Source organism: Mugil cephalus, chromosome 10 (assembly GCF_022458985.1).
Source record: "Mugil cephalus isolate CIBA_MC_2020 chromosome 10, CIBA_Mcephalus_1.1, whole genome shotgun sequence".
NCBI lineage: Eukaryota > Metazoa > Chordata > Actinopteri > Mugiliformes > Mugilidae > Mugil > Mugil cephalus.
The window spans coordinates 23,656,063-23,667,668 of record NC_061779.1 but is presented as its reverse complement, the minus strand read 5'-3'; the positions used below and the strand labels follow the sequence as shown (position 1 = coordinate 23,667,668).

The 11,606-nt window shown below is 39.8% G+C and overlaps 1 long non-coding RNA gene across 1 annotated transcript; it reads right to left on the bottom strand.

The window, feature by feature from the left end:
• Positions 1 to 2,632: 2,632 nt before the first annotated feature.
• On the bottom strand, positions 2,633 to 3,927 carry LOC125015267. The gene is made up of 3 exons (XR_007113577.1): positions 3,839 to 3,927; positions 3,540 to 3,684; positions 2,633 to 3,051 (listed from the first exon to the last, which is right to left on the bottom strand). It is a non-coding gene; the product is annotated as an uncharacterized LOC125015267 (long non-coding RNA).
• Between the last annotated feature and the right edge of the window lie 7,679 nt (positions 3,928 to 11,606).

Sequence of the window (11,606 nt, the reverse complement as noted above, 5' to 3'; positions counted from 1 at the left end):
AGTTGATTCACACAGTGTGGGAGGACAGCACTGCTTCATTTATTAGTGCCCTGACTGTTGTGATATTATCTGTAGCCATGCAATTCTGAAAAATGTGTTTTAATGAAATGTAAACACATTGTGTGTGAAGTCACTGCGGGCTTTTTCCATCTTACGCCAGCCTTCAATTTTCCCATTAAGTGCTGCCAGGGCCTGTGTGATGGAAACTTATAATTATATCATTATATGTTATTTAGCGCTAGTCCTGTCTTCTCAAACAAGAGTGGTGTACATGTTACTGAATGTCTGACAACTTCTTCTAATGGACTTGTATTATTATGCATGATCAATTACGTATGCTTTTGAATGTGTGTGTGTGTATAGCACAAGCACAAGAGCCATAGAGGCCAAGATGTCCCAGAATAGATCAGACCCAAGGTGCAGGCTGTACAAAGATGCCCCTGAGACAGTCCAGCACATAGTAGCAGGTGTGTGTGTGTGTATTGCCAATATTAAAAAAAAACAAAAAAAAAACATGTAATTGATCATGCATGATAATACAAGTCCATTCCAAGAAGTTGGCAGACATTCAGTCACATGAATTCACTACATTACTAGCATTCATTTTGCCTTTATCCTGCAAAACCATGTGTATTATTCTGCTAAATGGCACACTTCACTTCTGCCATCCCCTCTGACATGTAATGTGTATTAGTTCAGCCCCAGTCTGGCCCGTCTAAATAAATTTAAAACCCAGTGTTGCCCTTTCTTGAGCCTAGGACACTGCTTAGCATGTAAATGAGAAGGTGCCGATATGTAAGTGCTGATACATTTGCGAGTGGAGGGGTAACGTGGCAGGCACAGGTCCTCAAACAGAACAGCATGCTGTGACCTTACAGGTCTCAATTTCAATTTATTTGCATGATATAAATGTTATGCCAGTAATTATGTCACCCTGCACCACACACACACACACACACACACACACACACAAATGCCCATCTTAAATGTTCACATTAGTACGTGCTTAACTGTGGACGAAGCCCCCAAGTTCCGGCAGACTACACTGTTTCCCATGAGGTTGAAATTCCACTTTTTATCCTTAGTCATACACATCAGCTAAATGTTTGGATGAGATTGATCAATGGAGTTTAGAAAATATATGCAGATTGATCAGAATATATCAAATAGTCACAGTCGTTTCCAGTGGTGGCTGGTGGTGAAATCTGGTGGGTGGCCTAACAAATGCATAACACCGATTAAATAGTTAACACAGCAAAAGAAACATTACCTATAGTACACACAGTTAATTACAGGTTAATCAATTACAGGTACACTATACTTTTTTAGTGCTCTACATCAGTGGTTCTCAACTGGTCTGGTTTTTATTGAAGGCAATAACTGAATTAACACTCAGTTGGTGTTTTTATGCAAACTACATAAAAAAAATGTGTTGATAAATATATAATTCTCACTTGCTGAATGTATGACAACCAACAGCACTATGGAAATGGGAATGTCCTGAACAAGATTTGAAACCCGACCTTTCATGATCCATGCAATTGAAGCCAGCGTCACTGACGACTGTACCCTCTGAAATGCAGCGCATGTTTCCAATGTGACTTATGCTGCATATTGTGTTTTCTAGTTTTGTACGACAAATGTTTCAAATTCACAATTCCTTGTTGGGTCCATGCCGTATCCGTAACAGAAAACAGAATTCTTGGCTACACTTGCTGTTAGCCAGTCCTTTCTTTCAAACCAAGAAACACAAAACTTGTCCCTTGGACTTATTTCAACATGGTTTGGCTGATGTGATCCCAGTATCCTAACTTCAAACTTTTCCTCCAAAGACATTGAGGAAAATGAATTTGAAAACAAGTAATCCACCTCATTCATGCTAACGTCACCACAGTTGAACTCCTTCTCCCTCCTCCCACTCTGACTCCAGCAGCACTTTTAACCAATGACCAGCAGCCTGAGGGCTGAGTGGATTTAGCCCAAATGATCAGTGAATGATGATCACTTACAATTAAATGAATGGAGGCTGGGGCTGCCCATTTAGAGATAATCTATGTTTTTCTTTTGACTTCTTGATGTTATTTCTACCCTTGGTTTCACCAAAACTTATAATCTGTTGTTATTATTTAAAATAAATTAATTTCTTCTCTTTTTTGTGTTAGCTTGGGAGGGCTTAGCCATCCCTGATCGTTAGATGAGGAGACAAAAAGTACTTTTATTCCAACTTTGTGGGAATTGGTATGAAGTACAGCACACAGCAAAAATCCTAGTGTACATTGTACTCCATAGGTGTACATTTAACCCCGGCTTCGTTGTACATATAAGTCCAAGAGTGTTTGGTGTTCGCTGAACACCATTAAAAGTGTAAAACATATACTCGACATAAAGAGTTACATCTGAACCCTCTGATAGTGCATTTTACTCTGTCACTGGTACTTTTAGACACTACTTCATTGCTTTTTGACATTTTCATTGTAAACCTACAACTCCCATAGAGTAAAATATATACTCTAAGTATGTAATTTGTAGCACTTTGCAGAGCTGATTATTTAACACTGAGAGTGAGGATGTACTCTATGACACTTTTGAGGTCAACTGTTAACACTTGAGGAATGTATAGTCCACACAAGAGTTTCTTGAAAATATAACATCTTTATTATATCCTAACACATTTCTTATACAAAAACATGCACGGGCACCACATACTGATCATCTCCTTCAAAACTATACATTGTTTGCAGATCAAACGGCTTAAACAGGAGCAACTCATCAATTTTCAGCATGGAAACATTTTCAGAATTTCCCTGTCTGACATGAAAAGAATGAAAATGCTCTGCAAAACTTTGCACAAATGTGTACAGGCTGTACACATAATGTGTCTTGAACAGTTCATCAAAGGCTGACAGGGAAGACCTGGCCTTGCAGGGAAGGAGCTCACCATCCATCGCAATGTAGTAATCATGGATGTTTTTTTCTTGTGATGCCAACTGCCAGGATGTAGGGCTGCCTCCGCTGGGCTGGACCAGAGTGCTCTTATAGGTTTCGACCCGACTGCAAGAAAAACACAAAAGTATTACTACACTACACATCTTTTTTTTATGGATAGGTCAGAAAGAAATCTGATAAATAGATAACTTCAAGAAAAAACAAATGTATTGATGTTAATTACTATTTATAATATTATAAAAATGTTTTCATGTATTGCTATTTATATTTATACATTTATTACATATAAATGTGTTATTTAAAAATATTAAAATATTAATTAATATTATTAAAATTAGCCTATGTTTATTGCTGTTTATAAAGTTATAACAAATATGTGTTCATATTTATTGACATTTATATTTATACATTATTTGTTGAACGGTTTGTCTAAATAGAGGGGTTTCATAGGTAAATGGATCAGTTCTGAAAACAATGAAAAGCAAATTCTGCCTAAGTGAATCTAACCATTTTTGTGTAGTTAAGTCAGTTTCAGTGGTCACACAATAATACTGTAACCTTGCAAAGCACAATTTGATCAAATGACCACTTACCAGTGACTGAAAGGGTGTCGACAATTGTCCACACAATGTCCGTTTTTTCCTCGAGAATGTCACTGAAGACCTCTTCATCTACCTCTGTTCCAGTGTCATCCAGCATATATGTCTTTTTCAGTGGGTATACTGAACTTTATTTTAGCTATGGACACAGAGAAAAAAAAATAAGTTTAGGGTGCATTATTGTTCATCTTACTACCACCACTGACTGGAGACAAAGTGGGAAAACAAGTCCATTGCCCAAGGACACAATATACCTATAGTTTAGGCTACAAGAGGCAGACATAGTAACTTACCCACCCTGAGAGATTCCGAGTGTGAGGCTCCATTTATTTTGACGTGCTTCTTCTTTCTGTACTTTGAACAGCATTGCTGTAGACCTTCCACAACTGCATACAACACAAACACACAGATAATACACAGTTACCTACTAGCAACGTGACTTCAGGCGGGAGTCGGAAGCTTTGAAGTAGCTTCTGTAAAGCTAGCTACTGGGAGCGTTTAGCTTGTTTTAAGATAGTTAACAAACTAATTCTGTGTTTTTCTTTGTCAAATAACCTGCTTAACCGTGGCAAACATTACAAACACAATATTTATTCTGATTAATTAAACATTTTCAGTTACTTTACAACTGATATAGCAAGTTAGCTAAGCTACATCAAAACCCTGTTTGCCTCCTTTTAGTTATTTAAGGATTGAAACGTGACGAAAAATATTTCATGCATTATTTATTCACTTTAGTTTCTTAGCCTACCTGCAGTCCCGCGTGGCTGTTGAGGTAGACTTCGGTTAGTGTCGTGGCTGCATTCCTGCAAGATGAGGGCTCAGAACATGCGACTGGATTCAACCAATCACAGGGCGTGGAGCCCTGATGACGAAATCGCAACCTAAATGTTGGTACGGCCGGGAAAGACTCAATCAAGAAATAGACTCTCGGGGAGTCTATTATTGTAAAATAAGCACTACAATTACCAACACCAACACTATACATAGAAAGAACACCATAAAGAGTTTATGGTGCAACCTGAAAAGTGTACTTTTGCCCGTTTGACACCAAAATGTAAAATCTTCTATTCTCGTCATCAAAACTCTGGGATTTTAACACTCTGGTACTTGCTGTACAGTGGCAATGTGCTAAGATTTCAATGACAGTATTAGACCTTGCTAAGGGGCCCCGACCTGACACAACTCTGCACACTCAACCACGTTCCATGCTGTGTTACTGACTCTTTAAAGTAATTAAATATGACAACAATGCCCAGTTCAAAATGAAGAGAAGTTATCTCTCTGAGAGTGAAATAAAGATAAGAAAGAAAAAGACAGAAGAAAAGAATGTATAATGGTAAGTGAATGATGCTGCTAGTGTAGACTTAACTATGGGGCAGAGACATTTGAATGAAATAACCTCCATCAGCATGCCTGGGGCTCCAATCAAGGCTAGAATTGCTTCTGACTGCACTGGGACTGACAAGATTCGGCATGAGTTAATATTACAGTTTGGGGTACAAGTCACTTGAGTCAGATATGGAGTAAGAACTTGATAGCCACCTTTTTCCTAGATATTGGTTTAAGATTGATTCTCAGCAGAAGCCAATGTTCAACTTCCAGTTGGATAATCATTGTATGAATAATGAAATGAACATATTAACTGCCCTGGTTGTTATAAAAGTCAACTTTTGTCATTTCTACAGGTCTAGAGTGGAGAGCATCCTGACGAATGGTGTCATGCCGTAAGGGAGGACCCACACCGTGTCCTGAAAGAGGTCCAGCGCATCATCGGGACAGAGCTCCTCAGCCTGGATATCATCTACGCAAACAAACTTATGAAGAAGGCAAACAGCGGAATTAGAGACAACACACACCTCGGTCAGTCCCTGTTTGAACCGCTGCCGTCTAGCATACAGCTCAGGACAAATAAAAGCCAGAACAAACAGGCTGAAAAACAACATTTACCCCAAGGCTGTGGACCCCTCCTCCACAGATGACCCGAAACATACACAGCAAACAAACACAAGCGAGGACTGAAAGCGCTTTAACACATCTGGTAGGATTCAGTCATGCTTCCACTTTTACACTGTGCATCATGCTGCTTCTCTGGGCCTGTTAAGACATTGCATACAGTGTGGGTGATATGACCACATGAAAGACAGGTGTGAACACTGAGACTCAACACTGAGATTGGCTTTGAGAGATCTGATCTCTGACCACTTTGGAGGAGGTTTGGGCCACATGTGTCCATATTCCTTTGGTAGTGTGAACGCAATACATCCTTAGTTGCTTTAAAGGCTGCCTATACTGATCAAGAATACTCCTTTATTTACCATTGCTACTAACATCGGAATGAACGTGCAATCACTGGAACAAGTGAGGGTCTTCAAGTACCTTGGATCCCTTGTGAGTGGAGATGGGAGCTCCACAAAAGAAATAGAAGATAGGATTGGCATAGCTACAACAGCAATGACCAGACTTGCCCATATCCAGAAAAGCAACACCGTGAGCTTCCCTCGGAAGGTCAGATTCTGAGTCTCTGGTACTCTCCACCCTACTCTAAAGCTGGACACTCAAAGCAGACACCGAGCGAAGGATACAGTCTTTTGAAAACAAGTGCTATAGGAGGATGTTACAAATATCATATACCCCTTTCACATTGAAAGTCCCAGGTTGACAGGGAATTTTCAGACCCATGTCGACCCGCCTTTGGTGTGCATCCACATTGGCAGCAAATATAGAGACAACACCAAATACGGAGATAACTGGTGATCGCTGACTGCAGCTTCCTCCATGATACTCCTACGACTCATAAGCCAATGGATGAGTGAGTGAGTGATTAGCAGACAATGCCTATGGAAACGTCCAGGGCTGGAGTTCTAATCTGTGTTTTGAACAGGTCTAACTAATGCCAGGGCGGGGTTCAATAAAAAATAAATAAATAATAAAATGGCTGGTGCTAAAGTCATGACGCACGCACATAAAACAGCGCTGTTCTCAGTTCTAGTAGTCTATCAGAGACAGCAGAGTTACAATATTGATCAGTTTGGTCAGGTTTTATTTGCATATGCGACGCCCATTATTGTGTGGCCACAGGTTCGGTATTATTTTTTTAATTTCCATTAATCTTTGCTCATTATTTAAAACAGACAAACCTGCTATGTGCTCCAGAACAGTAGGGGGCAGCATGGGACTGCTGTAAGTTGAACTGAATTCAGAGAACTGAACACCATCCAATGTCACGTCTCGGCCTCCCTTTCTTACTGTGCTACAGGTTTGTGCAGCACAGAACCCTTCTAAATAAAAACATTTCATATGTTAACAAAATGTGTTGGGTTATGAGCACGAAGATCGAGGTTTAAAGTGAAAAGACATTATACTCATTGAAAGAGTGGGCACTGTTTTAAGCTACAGCTATGGCGGCAATGCTAACAAGCTAGCGTTCGCTACATCATTAGCTTTACGCTCCGTTTTGGTTTACATCAGGGCTGGGCAATTAATTTCTACAGGGGGCCACATGAAAAATCTTAAGTGTGTTGGACGGCCAAACCAAACGATAACTTGAACGTAATTCTGCTCAATATTAATTTTCTCCCATTGTAAAAAGCAGAAATTATATATGTTGATAAGCTGCTACTGGTAATCAAAAACATAAGAATATTCTGTAAATATTTATTTAAATTTATGAGGTTTGGTGTAGTTTGAAGAGGAAAATGAAACACAATCAATCTGTAGTTTTGGATAAAACGCATTGGAATGTTGGAAAATTGGTCCTCTTTGGAAAACTTCGGTGAACCAAAGATAGACCATGTAGATACATGAATTATTTTCTGTATCTCAATAAATCTCAATAAATGTTTAACCCTTTAAGACCTGAATGTCCGTCTGCCCACAAAGAGAAGCTTGCTGTATTTGAATTACCGTAACTCCCCGATGGACAATATTCAAGTTGCGCTTTCTAGAAAAAACGCGGCCATTACGGTAATGATTACGCACCTCTGCTGTCGGCTGCAGGTTGGAGAGCAACGATCGCGGAGCCCCAGCAAGAGAGACTTGTTTGGAGGAATTTGTTGGTAAAAACAAAGTTAGTTATACCCTTGAGATGTCACGAAGGTCTTCCAGTCAAAAGCACAACCAACCAGTGTTCAGGCACAATGAATAATGTCAATAGCGCAAACCACTGTGACTTACGGTAATTCAAAATCGGCCGCTTTGACGGATGCCAGCGATCCGCTCAGGCTTTTAAGGGTTAATAGATGGCAAGAAGCTGTTTCAAGCTTACCTTTTGAAGAATTGACGAACTAACAGTGCCATGACGTCAATAATACATCATGGCTCAGAATAAAAGCAACACAGTCGTATTGCCTGCACAGCATAAATACTTGTTCATCTGTGCTTATGACTGACGTACCGCGGGCCAGACGGGAATGCCCAAAGGGCCGTATGTGGCCCGCGGGCCGAAAAATGGAAATGGTCAATAAAGATTGTATTCAGAGAACTGAACGGCAACCAACATCACGTCTCTGCCTCCCTAATTTTCTTTATTGTGTTACAGAACCAGAGACGTTTCAATCTTATTATGAACTACTTACACAGACTCAGCATAACTGAGATTGGCTATGGAGACACATTTGGAAACGCATGTTTAATGCTGAGTTGTGATTGGTTAGCCCAGCTTAGATTTTATTGGAATGTCTGAACAGGCCCTCTGATATGGTACTGTTAATGTTTTTTACATTATTCTGCCACTAGTATTTTAACTATTCATTTATTTGTTAGGGCTTTTTTATTTATTCAATTTCTATTTCAACACTAACACATGAAGCAAAGGCCAAACTTTAGCTACACTGACATTGTTCATTGCTTCACATATATGCTGTAGTGTTTTGTGAAAGTGTTGATGGTGTGGAATTATTGAGTTACAAAAGCACAAGAAGCATGTAATAACTAACATAATACCAAAGTACTGTTAAAGAAACTGAATGACCTGGAGGCAGCAGTTGCGGCTGCTGCAGAGCTTAGGAAGTCGTGTGTGTTCAAATGACGAGCGCAGGTGGAACACAGGGATCATCAAAGAGCCCTGAGCTTCGAAGACTGTGTCATATACACTTCAAGCACCACAACACAGAACAACAACCCACCATGAAATGTCAGAGCTGTAGTGGTTACAAGTTGTTTGGCTTCAGTTAAATTTAAAACACTTAATACTTTGATAACACATTGAAAAAATAAGAGCGATATCTAATTAAAATGACAGCGTGAAACGAGTTTGAACACACAACACCAATCACAGAGGCCAAAACAAATAAACCGACCATTTCTTGTGCCAGTTCTGATCACCACACTTAATGGCTCCTGGGAATAAATACACTTCCTTTTTTTTTAACATACAGCTAATGTAAAATGCACTACTGACTGTAGCAGTTAGAATGTGCGCAACTCATTATAATATTAAACACTTTCTTAAAGACACGTGTAGTATTGAGCTGTTTCGCACGTAATCTTTGAACTGAAGTTTTAACAACTATTGCAGTCAGTTCTTGGCCTTTTAACAAAGGGATGAGGACCAGCATATACATGAAAATATTAAGATACTTCTGATGAGAGAGGAACACAAGGGATCTGCTTTGATCATATTAATGTTTGTGCTAAGATGACCAGCTAAGATGGTTTGCAGTTGTGTTTTATTGTTTATAGAGAAGTAGATATAGCAATGTGATTGGCAATGTTAAATAGATTTGAGTCAGCTGTGGCCAATCAGCCCAAGATTTGTATTTTGGGGTTGTAGGAGGAACAAGGGGCCTCCCAGGGTAAAGACCTTAAGTAATTCACATAGGAAGCCCCAACTTCAGTGGTAGAGCTGGCACTGGAGTTGATTCTGTGAGGCTGGAGTGCTTATCACTGCACCACTGTGCTGCTGCTCTGAATGGAAGAAAGGTAAGAAAAGGTAGAGAGAGTTGTGAGTGGCTGCACTGCTGCCAGGTATTTCCTTGCAGTACGGTATGTGATTAACAATGGCTGTATGAGTCCCTTCTCGGTTAAAGAATGTGTTTGTTTTTTCTTGCTGAAGTCAGCAGCATGGTAATTGGCATGGTCTTGAATGCTCGGTTGCCTGAAGAGTTATTGTCTTAAAATTGATGAAGGGAGAATTATGACAGTCTACGGCAAGGATGATGGGGGGACAGAAGGGAGAATAACTTAAAGTTGCCCATGTGACTCAAAAACAAAAGCTTTGGCAGTATTACACAATACACAGAGCGAGAGACTTCAAGCCAGGCTGAAAGAATCGTGCCACCATCCAGCCCCTCTGACTCTGCCAATCAAACCCTCCACCAGATACATCACAGGTAGAACTTTTAACCCAGCGGTTCCAAAGTGGGTGGCCCGTCCAACTATTGGGGGCGAGGAGTTATTGCAGGGGAAGGCAGAAAGAATGAGGCTTGCTTGAGCACTGTCAGCAAACCATGGAGAGGTTTTTGAGAAGGTTCCCAGTTTAATGTTCAGCAGAGGGCAGGTCTTCATTCACTCAAAACACAACTTCCAAAGAAAAGAAAATACCGTTACGTGTACATATATTTGGTTGGTGGATTTGGTTTAAGAATTTAAGCTGTTTAATATGTAGCTGCTTCTTTTTCAAGGGGCTAATTGGATAGTTGATTCAAAAGCTATTTCAGGGGCTACATGAGGTATTCCCAAATAAATCCTTCATCATTTAAGCAGGTGAAACATCTAGAGTGTGGCATTTGCATTTAGAAACTGTTGTTGTGAATCCACAACATGCGGTCAAAGGGCATCTCAATGAAAGTATAACAGACAATCCTTAGGCTGTAAAAACAGACAAAAATCCACCAGAGAGATAGCTGAAATGTTGCAGTGGCCAGATCATCAGTTTGGTACATTCTGCACAAACAAACAAGCACATTGGTGAAGTTGGGAACTCAAAAAGACCTGGACGTCTACGAAAGTAGTGGATGATCACAGGATCCTTTCCACGGTGAAGGAAAACACTTCACAACATCCAACCACGTAAGGCAGTAGGTTGATCAGTATCTAAGTCTACAATAAACAGAAGACTTTGTGAGAGTAAATAAAGAGGGTTCACCATAAGGTGCAAACCATTAGTCAGCCTCAAAAATAGAAAGGCCAGAATAGCAGAAGACATCATGGCTTCCAACAGCACTGGATCACTAGTGTTTATTGATGATGTGACAGAAGACAGAAGCAACCAGATAAATTCTAAAGTGCTTAGGGATGTAGTTCCTGCTCAGATTCAGCCAAATGCGTTTATTGGACAGTGTCTAGAAATATTATCTCCTGATAGTGTGAAACCCAACAAGTTAAGATGCTACTAGGAAACAGCACATCCAGAGTATAATGACAAGTCAGTTGATTTCTTCAGAAAATAATTGATAAACTGTTGTGCACAACAGAACTTTATATATATATATATATATATATATATATATATATATATATATATATATATATATATATATATATATATACATAACAGCTGCATCTGTGTCTCCAAGTGCTCGGCTCGCCTCATATAAAGTTTCCTATGCACACAATAGCAGAAGAATGAATACCTTTCTGCGCTACTGATATGGTCTTAACAATGGCGGATGAAGCAACAGCAAGCTAAAAGCATTTCCTCCATCAAACAAGTCACAAGTGCATCTTTGATCTGTCAAGAGGACACAGAGGAACAGCTTAATGACAAGGTACGAGAAAAAGGCCCCTTTCCTTGGATGCAGATGGACAAAATGAGTGACAGCAACAAAAACTGTTTACTGATAACGTACATCAGATGTGTATATTCATGTCGGACTGGGGATGGGTGGTGGCCCAAAACATTCGTATCTATAAGACAGGGCCTTGCAGAAAAACTTTCGAAACTTTTGAAACCACTGCATTATTAACTATCGCATATCCCATAACGACACATCACCCTTTCAGTAAGGATTTTATAAAGGTATAAAATGTTCAGAAGAGTAAAAACCTGAGATTGCATTGCCAAAGTTGGCACCATATAAAGTATTTCCTGTAGATCTGGCGACAACTGGAGAGTGATGT